A 12,598-nucleotide genomic window follows, 5' to 3' on the forward strand; every position below is an offset into this window, starting at 1 on the left:
CTGATCAGGCCTCTAAGTGCCGTCCACACGTCGGGTCAAGGGTTTCGTTTGGCGCATTTGGGAGTAGTTCCCCTCCCCCTTGTGGGTGCCATTGTCGCCTGGGGCTCGGTCCCGGCGTGTTCTGGAGGGGGGGTGTGTGTTTGCAGAGTGGAAGTAGTAGTGTAGAAGTTTACTTGAGTTGTCTGGGATTGTTGGAAGACTTCCCAGATATATAGCATCCAACAGATCCAGTCCTTTTGTATTGCTGACCAGGGGTGGGCATAGGCGCATCTTTTGCGATACGCCACTGTTGAAGAGACCGCCCAATGGGGGAACAAGGAGGCGAGCAGGGTCTTTAAATAAGGGGGCGTGAGGAGGCTGACTTTCGCTTTTTAAAATCGGGGCTCCGGAACGGCAGTGCTCACACAGTCACACTCTGCCTCCAGAGCATACAGCTGATGTTTACATTAAATAGTGTAAAACACGATCGGGTCTGTAGGCGGTGCGCTAATATATAGCATCCAACAGATCCAGTCCTTTTGTATTGCTGACCAGGGGTGGGTATAGGCGCATCTTTTGCGATACGCCACGTTGAAGAGACCGCCCAATGGGGGAACAAGGAGGCGAGAAGGGTCTTTAAATAAGGGGGCGTGAGGAGGCTGACTTTCGCTTTTTAAAATCGGGGCTCCGGAACGGCAGTGCTCACACAGTCACACTCTGCCTCCAGAGCATACAGCTGATGTTTACGTTAAATAGTGTAAAACACGATTGGGTCTGCAGGCAGTGCGCTAATGTGTGGTGCTGTGGGACGGAGCTGTGGGGGGGCGCCGGGTTTAGGGGACCTTTTGCTCGTGCCTGCTTAGCACAATAGGAAGAGCATTTGTTAATAATTCGTAGGTCCTGTGTTCGATCCCTTGGTATTCAGGAAGCGAGCGCTTGTTTGATTGCCGTGCTCGATCACTCAGGGTGTTCATGTTTGCCGGTCTGGAAGAAAGCCGGTTGGGAGGCTCTTGCTTACGTTTTTAAGTAATAGAGAGATACATGTGCCTGCTACCTGGTGGAATTTGAGACTAGGGTGTATGGTCGATGTATGACCCAGCGCACATGGGACCCTATCCACAGCCGGGAAAATGGCTCAAAGGAGCACAGGGCAGGCGGATTGCCAGGTGGATCCCTTGGCAGCGTGGTTTTGCCCCACTTTAAGACTTGACATTATATAGTGAGGTTTGGCTGTCTGGCAGGGTGCCCAGTGAATAGGGCCTGCCATGCAGTACAGTCTAGTTCGACAAAAGCAAATACTGGTCGCTTGAACCGGGTTATACTACGATGCATAAGGGTCTAAGGTCACTGGTGGCGCTGTCGCTCACTTTGGCTAAGAGAGGAGAGAGCCTGTTGCTATTGTCTTTTATTTGTCTTGAACTAGGCGTTTGGTGCTGTCTTTATATAACTAATTTCATTCCTCAGCATGCGGCTGTGACAAGCTAGCAGAACCTCCAAATACGCATGGGGATATTGCGCCCGCAGTTACGGTGAAAGGGATATCCAACCAGCCCCTTGAAGAACGCTGCTCCGGTCCCCTTCTGATGCAGGCAATGCTTACACTGGAACAGGCATAGCTTTCAGAGCTGGTGCCAGAAAGCTAGGTTTGATGGTCAATTGTGCTGTTGTGCGACTGGGGCAGACGTAGGCCAAGGCACACGTTGGTGCCATTTGCCACAAGTGATATGGCTGGAAGAGTAGGGCTGTTAATTTATGACACCGCCGTTCTGAACTTCCTATCCCGCTAACACAGTTGCGGGAGGCGCGCATTGTCTGTGCAGCTGTTTTTGTTGTCATTGGGGGTGTTGCCCCCCCCTTTTTTGCTCGTGATGAGGGTTGAGTTGAAGGTGAGGGTCCTCCTCTCACTTTGCCAGACACGGCACGGGCCACCAGGGTGTGGTGTAGTTACGGGTTCTTGGTGTAGCGCCGGGAGCGCCTGGGTGGAGGCCCAGGCACACGTTAGAGGCCAGACTCTGCCGATGGAGCAGGGACACGGACATTTTGCACCGGAGCTGTTGTCGTGGTTGCTCACGGGTGGGTGGAGATTGCCCAGGTTGGGACATCTCAATGCCAGGTTCCCCGGGGGTGGAGGGACTGTTTTGAGTGCCCGAGCTGGAGTTGTGGCCTTTGCATCCTTCTCATACCCCCCAGTGGGGGTCGCTGGGCGGTGCGTGTTGTGGGAAATTTACTCTCCACCCCTCCTGGGCACCAGATGCAGGATCGCCCCCGTATCTCCTTCGCTGCCCCCACTGATGGGTGTAGGACTAGTCTTGTTAACATGTTAACATGTGAACTAGTTAATATGTCGTTTTTAGGTTTAGCTTTTCTCCATGCCAATTAATGAATAGCTTGATTTGTATAGCCATATGATATATAACACTGGTATTGCTGCCTGGGTCGCCATGGGGTGCAGCCTGGTGGCTTGCCAGGTCCCCGGGCTTGTCATGAGTTAGCTCCTCATCCCGTATTATGGGCTAATCCCTGGGTCACATGTTGCCTTCAGAGGGGTGTGTATTGGGGCCTGTGCCTGTCAGCATTTCTTATACTCCTCGTGCGTTCACATGCTGGACACGAGTCATCTATCATCCATGTGGGGCGAGTGTTCCTCCCTTTTGCTCCAAGTGGAGCGGCTGCTGGTGCCTTACTATTGCCCCAACACCTAGCACGTCGTTGCGCCTTGCGAGAGATTAGTAAAGTTGTGGCGGAAGCTTGGTGCGGGTCTGTCCGGTTCAGTTGAGTTACTTTAGCAGGGGAGGGCTTCCCCGTTGGGTTCTCAGGGTTTGCGGTGGTCATTGCGCGTGTTTTCCACGGAAGGGGAGCATGTAGGGCTGCTCTAATTTTGCATTGGTGCCTGTTTTGTGTTCCCAGCTTTCAGCACAGAGACTATTAGTTTCGCCTCCAACAATGTGAAGGCCGGGACACTGCAGCCAGATCCCCAACAGATGCTGGGTCTCGGGTTCGCTCCAAGCAGCGCTGTAGGCAGCGTAGACAGGGCTTGCCGGTGTGCCCAGAGGGGTTGCTTTACATGTGGCGGGCTGTGTTCCCTGTTGCCCTGTCTCTCCGGGGGAGCCGGCCTCGCAGTGCAGGTTGCGCTTGCTGGGCGCGGCGGCCCCCCCTCCCTCTGTAGCGTGTTGTCGGTGATGTATTGCTATACTCTATGTGATATTCGATAGCGGGAACTCCACCTGACGGTGTCGGAGTGACTCGCAAAGGGACCGGTTTCATAAAATGATCTATGAACAGTTTTGCAATCTGAGGCAGACTCCGACTGTGGTGATTTGTGGGCCGCGATTCCTCATCTTTGGTTTTCGGGGGGAGCAGTGGGTCGGTGGTCCACAGCTCGTTTGGTTCGCGAACTCCCATCGGTTGTTGGGCACAATGCAGTCACACGTGGACCAAGGCCGGGGGCGGAGGGAATGAACTGCTGTGTTGGTCACCCTAGTTGGAGTGAGAGTAGGGGGTGATGTCTGTGATGCCTAAGGTGGTCAGGAGGTAATTATGATATGCGCCCTGCTACAAGTGTTAGTAGGGTACACTGCTGATTGAGTGGATACATAAGGTGTTATGCTAAGTGCAGCTCCTACCAGCAGCTACTGGGTTGTGCTAACTGATCTGTGGACGGTGGCCAGATTGACCTAGTGAGTTATGTAATCCATGTGATGTGATGATGAGGTTTGGTACCACAGGGTTTTAGGGGCAGATGGAACTAAGTTTCTCTTTTATGACGATACGAAGGATAATTAAAATAACCTAGTATGGAGTCTTTTTTGTAGTGTGCCTAGTGTGCCACTGTGGGAGTGCGGGTGGCATATTAAATTGACACTGCCTCTGGGATAAGCCAAAGGCTCGGCCTAGCCACCTAGGGGGTTTGCAGGTGTTAGATTAAGTGTGTACTCCCTTCTCCTGACTAGAGTTGTGGGTTCGGCCAGGTTCAGGTGCATACCCTAGACAACCAGATACTCCATTTACAACATTGGTAGAGAATGCCTAGGAGTTGTTTGCAGTCCATTCGCAACTGCCTCCAGGGCGTAAGATTTAGGCCACAAGGTTGGTGGAGGGCTCTTGTGTGGGAGCCTGGTTGAAGAGCTACGGTCAGGCTAGAATGTCTCATGCTTTCACCGCACTGTTGAGTCCAGTCACGAGCGGATTGTATCAGGGTGAGCTGGCTGTTGGTCAGGAAGCACCAAGGCATCAGAAGCACTGAGCAGTTGACCGCCAGATGCGGTATGGTTGGTATCCGATACAAGGGGCATCTGTTAGATTAGAGCCGTACTCAGATGTACTGCCTTCAGTGCTGGGAGGTCTGTTGGCACCGCCTTTTCAATGGAAGCCATTGTCTAGCAGGTTGCTCTGAGCGGAGTATTTGCAGGTGTAGTAACTGTCAGCTACCAGTTCAAACGTGCATCTTTCACTAATTTACACAATTATACAAGGCCATCACAAGAACTAATTCCCAGGCTCCGGCAGTAGGTGCGTAAGGAGTTTGGGGTAACCTGGTAGGGGGCCGTACCACGTGTTGTTGGTAGCTTGTGTCGATCGGTTTGGATATGAGCACAGCCAGTCCTGTCAGGAGGGGACATGGCAAAGAAAAACCGGGACCAATTCAGCTTTGGGTCTGGTGGCGGCTGGACCTCATGTAGTCCGGTCCAACCCCTGTTGTGTTCAACCAACCTTCCTTCCTTCTGAGGTTGTTAAAATGAATATCAGTAAGCGGGGTAAGAACACAAGCATCATGCTCCAACACAGATAACTGGGAAAAGAAGTAAGGCGGGCTAGATACCTCTTACTTCTACCTGCATTGGCACATCTTGTCAGGAGTGACTGTCAAAAGTATCGTACTTCAGCCAGGCAATGTTAGCACCCATCCATACCAAGCCGATTGTTTAAGGTCCCCCATAGCCGCATATACTCAGCTCAGTATTAGGTCTCGGTAGTTGTCAGTGTCATGAATTACTAAATTCAATTGAACAGGAGGAGTAACCGTGAGTTACACTAGCAAATGTTTGGGGAGTGCTAGACTCCACCCAGGGGGTGCCTTTTTGAATTTGATGGAACAGTACAAAATGTTTCACAGCAACTGCACGTAGCAGAGTGTCAATTACCTGTGCATAGTTCATTCAGATACACAGTATCACATTAATTTAAATTCGCTGTAGTTTCATGTTGCAAGCGTGAGATTTCCTCAATGGCAGCAACAGCTCATATTGACAGCAATAAAGCTGCCCGGGAAGTCGGGGTGCAGTCACCACAGATAAAACAGAACAGGCAACGGTTGGGCAGGAACAGAGGGTTGAATTGATTGCCCACTTAGCAGTATGACTATTGCACAGGAGTATGGAGGGTGATTCAAGGGACACAGGTGGTGTCCCTTGAGCGAGCGGGGTGCGCTGGTAAGTTGTCACCACAAGAATGAGGTGTCGCCAATAATGAGCACAATACATATATTCTTTCAAACCAGATTTGACACCAGTAGGGGGTTCACCATAGTTTAGCAATCAAAGGGGCCTGTGCAATTGTTGGGGCGAAGTACGTGCACCCCAGAACTGAGAGTAGTTGTAGTTAAGCTCAAATGCCCCGCCTGGTTAGCTATATCAGCCACGCTGGGTGGGGACACTGTCAGCCAACATTCTACATAGTTTGCTGCTGTCCCAATAAATGGGAAACAAGGTGACAAGCACAATAGGCTACTATGCAGAAAGAACATTTGGCACATCCAGTATTCAACAAAATTAGAATTTAACGGAGCAGGCAATTTTCCAGCGCAGGGGATGCACGGGGTGGGCAGTGTGAACACCCCCCTCTAATTTGTTGGTTTAAGTTCCTACAGTACTTTAATGGGACAATGATCTGGAGAGCACCCTGGGCAGGCAGTCCTGAGCTGTGCCACTTCACCGACGCCTCGGGGAGAGAGGGTTTCGGTGCCAAAATGGGGGAAGAATGGTGTGCGCAGAAGTGGCTTAATGCATGGCGTCACCGTAAGATAACCTTGAACATAACTGTACTTGAACTGTCCCCCATTGTGATTGTTCTACACTTATGGACTAAGGCGTTAGCAGATAGGAAGGTATTAGAGGGCAACTACCTTATTCTCATGGGGAGGCGGGCACTATTACAAGCCATGTAGTCTGACTTGGGGGAAATCAGCAAACGCATGGGACAATGTGAGCTCTGGTGGTCTGAGATCATCCCTCTCAGAGACGGGCATGGGGCCAGGTCCAGAGAGGCAGTGGAACATTCCCGCAAGAGGGTCAATGGTTCTATGCGTACGTTCATAGACCAGAGGGGTCTGGGTTTCATCAGACACAGGCTGATCCTGGCTAATGTCAAGGGATACTTTGAGAATGATGGGGTCCTCTTCTCTCCAGTGGGGATGGACCTGTTCCTCCTGGACTTGCAGGAGGCCTTGGAAATGGCAGGTTGCAGGTGACTATACAGCTGTATTGGTGGGGGGGCTCTGGCGGCGTCAGGGGCCGCCTCCAGAGCTGTGGCAGAGTTGCAGGATGTTCTGGAAGCAGACGGGTACAGTAAGGGTACCTCTGCACTGCACAATAGGGTTGCCAGAGCCAAAGACCAGGAGCCTCAGGACAGGTTCCTGGAAAACCGCGACGGTGCCCCGTTAGTCCTTCGGGCGGTTGGGGGCCTAAACAACCGGGGGGTTGTCCTACTACGCTACCCCCTAAAAAGGGCATGAGTAACAAGGGACCAATGTGTCACGTGATCCAGAGGAGGATCACCAAAAGGTGTAGCAGTGACTGCGTGGCCCACAGTGCTGCCTCATCAGGCAGGCGGGGCAGCATAGGTTGGTACAGCTGCCTGGCCTTGGATCGCCTGTAAGACAACCCACCATATTGCATACTTTTGTATGGAATAAACCTGCAGCAATATTTTTCCATAACAAAAGTTGTCTTGTGTATTTATTTATTCACGCATGCTCAGACTGTGGGTGGGGGAAGTTGCCGATAATGGCACTATGCGGCTGCCTGCAGCCCCCGCAGGGGGCCACCTAAAAGGGCGGCACTTTAGTGCCATTTGGGCACTAACCCAACCCTAACTAGTGGTTGGGCTCCTGTTAGGAGTCCGCTCGCCGTGGCACGCTAAGGGCGTCACATCCGGTGCGCCGAAGTGGGGGAGGGTATATATGCCTCCCCCGCCCTCCCTGTCGTCCTCTGTTCCCCAGCCACGCCATCTCCCACCCCACCTCTTACCCGGCGTGCAGGCTGGCAGACAGGGCACTTAGAACGTTTTAATGGTTTCTTTTGTGTTGCAGGTGGTGTTACAGGGCAATCTGGAAGCAGACGGGTACAGTAAGGGTACCTCTGAGCGTCACAATAGGGGTGCCAGAGCCAAAGACCAGGAGCTTCAGGGCAGGTTCCTGGAAAACCGCAACGGCGCCCCGTTAGTCCTTCGGGCGGTTGAGGGCCTGACCAACCGGCGTGAAAAGGGCGTGAGTAACAAGGGACCAATGTGTCGCGTGATCTGGAGGACGATCACCAAAAGGTGTAGCACTGACTGCGTGGCCCACAGTGCTGGCTCATCAGGCGGGCAGGGCAGCATAGGTTGGTGCAGCTGCCTGCCCTTGGATCGCCCGTAAGATAACCCACCATATTGCATACTTTTGTATGGAATAAACCTGCAACAATATTTTCCTTGTGTATTTATTTATTCACGCATACTCAGACTGTAGGTGGTGGAAGTTGCCGATAATGGCACTATGTCGTCTGATTGTCCTGGACTGTTCAGCTGTGTTTTTTATGGCTCGCCACGACTTACTAGCATCTTGTCCTCTCTGTCTGTCTTTGGGAAACAGTGTTTACCTGAATCAAACTCTGTCTTCATAAATGCTGCCAAATGGTGATAGAGTGTAAACCACACATCCAAACGTTTATTAGAAATCCCTTTGGTGCCCCCCTATTAGTTAAATATTGGTCCCCATCCGAACTATTCTGTCAAACTTCAAACAATAGGTTAGGAGTATATGAAAAACAGTAGCACAAACAACTCAGACACCTTGAAATAAAACAGTGTCAAAAACAATAAGGGGAGTAGACCGCCATCTTGAAATGGTCATTACAACTGATCTAAGTGTATTACTGCATTCGCTAAGCTTTAAATACATTTAGGAAATGATGGAATGGTGCTTGCAGTAGCGCACATAGACAGCAAACCGTGTTAATTCAGTCCTTCCATGACTCACACCTTGAAATTCAGACCAAGACCTCGGACCATCCCCGAAAAACCTGAACACCAAGGAGGGCGGAGGCGGCACTTCCTGGCGAATGTGAAACCTTTCATCTCAATGTGTACGTGGCAGCGGCATCTGTCCTTGTAATTCGATACCCAGCGAGGTAATACAATCCACTAATAACGCGACCCTTTGATCTCGCTCCACCAGTTTAAGCTACCACGAGAGGAGGCGAGACCAGGCTACAAAAATCTCCATGAGAGGGTAGACCCTGATTTAAGTGGTATTATTTGAGCTTTCTCACTCAAACTTGCGTATGAATTAAAGTTAAAAGTGAAATAAACACATTTCCACTATTTGTTCTCTTCCCTCATCGGTGTTTCCAAATTTTAGCACGAAAAATGCAAATTATGTGTGATATGATTTGGCGATTGAATGTTATGTTCTCAGATAGGCATGCACACATCCATATCCTGAATATGCTAAAGTTCGAATAATTTGTTATCACATTAATTGAAGCTGAGAGCATTTTTCTAGTAAACATAAACTGTCCCAGTAGGAAAGTTATGGAAATTGAGTCAACTAAACTAAGCTGATCACCGTCCCTAAAGAGGTTATCTATGGGTTACCTCAGATAATTTTCCGTAGAATGATTTACATTGAGCACGATGCACGTAGCACGACATATGTGAATAAGCGAATTCTTTAGGCACTATTTATTCACAAAATTACAAAGCATTCAATAACATACACGTATCAAATATTTTTAACATAATTGTGTTTTCTCTTCTGTAGCTTCTTATTTGGTATTAAAATATTGAAACCTGTAATGTTTTTCAGGTTTGATTTTATTGCTTGTAATCTTTGGCATGTACATTACATTCCTTCCCTCTCCAGCAACTTTGTGAGGAGAATCAGTCCTGGAAATATTTGCCGTGCTTGTGTAAAGATTCTCATGTTATTATTCATATTTTCAATGATATGTTTCATTTTATGTTGTGTTATGTTATGTCGACCTTGAAGCTGGGGAACAGGGTTTGAGGCTGGGCAACGACCCTCAACATCCTGTGGTTCTGGGCAAATCACTTAAGCTCCCTCTGTCTATCAAAAACGAATGTGTCCATCTGTAATGAAACTGGTGCTCATAGAAAGCACTCTGATATCTGCGGCTCTAATTCGCGCTATATAAAACTCTAAAAAAAAAGAAATACAAAAAATATAAATGTTCACTATATTATCAGAGGTTTGGGTTTTTGGTAAGATCAACTGGTAGTTCAGGCTGTGATCCTGACCTGATGCCACAATTGTAATTCTCACTACTGAGACTTCCCAAACGCTCTGCTCCACTGCTTTCTGCGCGTTCAACATGCAGCGCATACACAGTCTTCTTAACACACTCACATTTCACAGCATATGGCTGCCTTGCATCTCCTACCGGTCACTGCTCACATCCTATTTAAGTCCACGAGTGTAGTTCATCAGGCTTTTCATAAATGTGGACCACATGTTCTTGAAGGTAAATTTCAACCATACTACCTACAATAAACTTGGGGTTCCTCCTGTAGACGACATCTCTTCCTCCCTTCTCCCATCAGGCAGCCAAAGTTTGGAATTCTCTTCTGTCTACTTTTCACAGGATAGACCATTAACTTCAGTTTAGCAAAGCCCTCAAAAAGTACTTGTTTACACACAAAATGTGATTTCTGTAAACACCATTAACATTTGTCTCAATCCTTCTCGGTGACAGTTCAGGCTCTATAAGAGCCTTATCGTCATCATGATCGTCAAAAGCATCTAACAAGCAACTGAACAGGTGACCATACTTTTCTGAGTAGTATTTAAGTATACTGCATCTTATACCTATTATAGCTGTTTGTCATTGAGACTGATATCTAAGAGCTAAAGGCCTGGTCACCAACAGACTACGCCCTCCCAAACGTTAACACTTTGGAAAACGCAAATAGTTTTTCTTAATGCCCTCACACACTACATAGTGGCATACTTCATTATAGGGCCCGCTAACACACCCTGAAGTAATCCAACATTCAGGGTATAGCGCTGTTTTCTGGCCATAAGGAATTTTTTATGTATGTATTTGAAATGCACTGATTTCGAACCAGGGATGCCATAATGCAGAAAAAGAATAAAGTTGAAACTACCTAAGAGGGTATCCATCTATAACTTTATTATGGGTCCCTCTTGGCAGGATTAAAAAAGTCTAATCTACGGGTATATGTGAGAATTTACGACTCCATTAATCTGTGTGCTTGTACCAACATGTTTCAGCCTATTTTTTTGCCCACCTGGGTCAAAGGCCTTCCTCAGGATACAGATCTAATATGTTGACACCGCCCCTAGTAAATCAGTGATTTTTATTTGGAGTGTGTCTATGACCATTTTTTCCTTTTTTAGATAGTTATGTGGACAAACATCGTGTGGTGTACCCAGGTTTAATTGTTTGCAGTCCGAACCCGGCGAGAGAGTGGGGACATTGCCCTGTAGTCGCACATTCATGAAGGTGCAATGTGGCCCATTCTGACACTCTTCTCCCTCCTTAAGGTCAGAAAACAGCGCTCCACCCTGAATGTTGGATTACTTCAGGGTGTGATAGCGGGCGCTATGATGAAGCATGCCAGTATTTAGTGGGAGAGGGCATTCAAAAAAACGATTTGCTTTTTCCAAAGTGTTAACTTTTGGGAGGGTGTAGTCAATATGGTCTCCCCCTTGTGTATGTATCTTATCTGTTTGCTTCTTTTGATTTTATGGAAGAATTGTTCTTGAATTGTGTTTTGAGTTGATCTTTTGGGAGAGTGCGGGGAGTTGTGGGTTTAGTACCAACAGACCAGCCACAAATAGTCAGTGCTAATTGGTCACTGACTTTTTGTGACATGTCTATAGTTTTAAGTACTAAGAGATCTTGTCACAAAATACCTTATCACAAGGGGTTGCCTAAAGTCATGCCTAATGAATATTAATAAGGCTAGTTGCTATTTGTAGCCCAAGGTGATCCTTAATGGAGCTGGTGTTGACTTAAAAAATGTTTCCTGTTTGGACCGATATTGAAGGAGGAAGGGGAATTGCCTAATCAGCCCTCACTCCAGAGAGGACCACCATTCCTAAAGGGGAAGCTGTCCCTGCCTCTTACAAATGAGTTACTACCTCCTCTCAGGTGTTAGTAGCTTTTCAATGTCTTGCGACTGAATTGTTATCATAAACCATTGCTACATCTCATTGCAAATTGAATCTCAAATGGGGTGAAAGCCCCTTTTATGCCTATTACTAAATGCAATTTGGAATGAGGCACATAACCCCTTTTGTAATTTAGAACTGTTTTTGTGAGTCTCAAAATAGCTTTAGTTCATTCAAAAATACTATTTTTCACTCACAAACCCAGTGGTTTCGTAAATCGTAGAGTTTGTGGCCTCTAAATGCTTTCATACAACTGGCCCTAATTTATGTGTATAAACCATTATAGAATCCAAAGAGCTGAGTTTAACCCAATGGTAACCTCTTACTCATGGCATGGTTAATATTTTCATTCTCCCCAGTTGGTTGATTCCTGTCCATCAATAGTTACAACGAGATGTTTGCTATTGCTCATTCTCACCATACTCCAAGTGGTTTCCTGTCTGACACTGACCCCCTATGTGCTAAGCACAGTTTTCTGGACTAAAACCATGAAATGCAGATTAGACTTAGAGAGGAGGCTGATACACAAAACTCCTCCCTGACACAAAACTGACATATGACAATAATATTCTGAAGGTGTGCACGTCTCAACTTTGCATGATTACAAAAGCAATAGACATAAAATGCGTGTATATAAGTGAGATATGCAAGTGCATCGTGTAGGTAATGCACTTCCTACATTTATCTATAAGCACTGAATTGACTGAAACAGCTGCGAAAGTGGCAAGAGGCGGGGTTCCTTATATTTAGCGAATTGTTGGGACAGGTGGATTAGGGTGGTAACATAGCACCTCATACACTGTTGCTCAAAGCCACTTAAACCTTATAATTAATGCTCCTGGTTTTAATATATATTTCTCTTAATATTTCCATCTGTAGTTATCCATATTTATTTTTTGGCCATTTGATTGGTATATATCCATACTTATTTTGTGTTTTCAGAATTAATTAAGTCATAAAATGGTATATTTTCACATTTATTTAAATGACAAACATGAACTCCTACATTGATGACTTTCATGTTTTATCAAATTAATCAGCCAAATATAGCAAAACATTGCACCCTCATGGAAATATTAGCTTTACACTACAAATATATGTTAACATATGCCTATGTTTTTTAACTTCCATGCTTTTTATCTGCTCAGCTGTTGTCCTCAAATTTACGAAAGACAGCACTAGTCAGCTAAGCAATTACAGAAAAAGGCC

This window comes from Triturus cristatus, chromosome 7 (genome assembly GCF_964204655.1).
Source record: "Triturus cristatus chromosome 7, aTriCri1.1, whole genome shotgun sequence".
Taxonomy (NCBI): domain Eukaryota; kingdom Metazoa; phylum Chordata; class Amphibia; order Caudata; family Salamandridae; genus Triturus; species Triturus cristatus.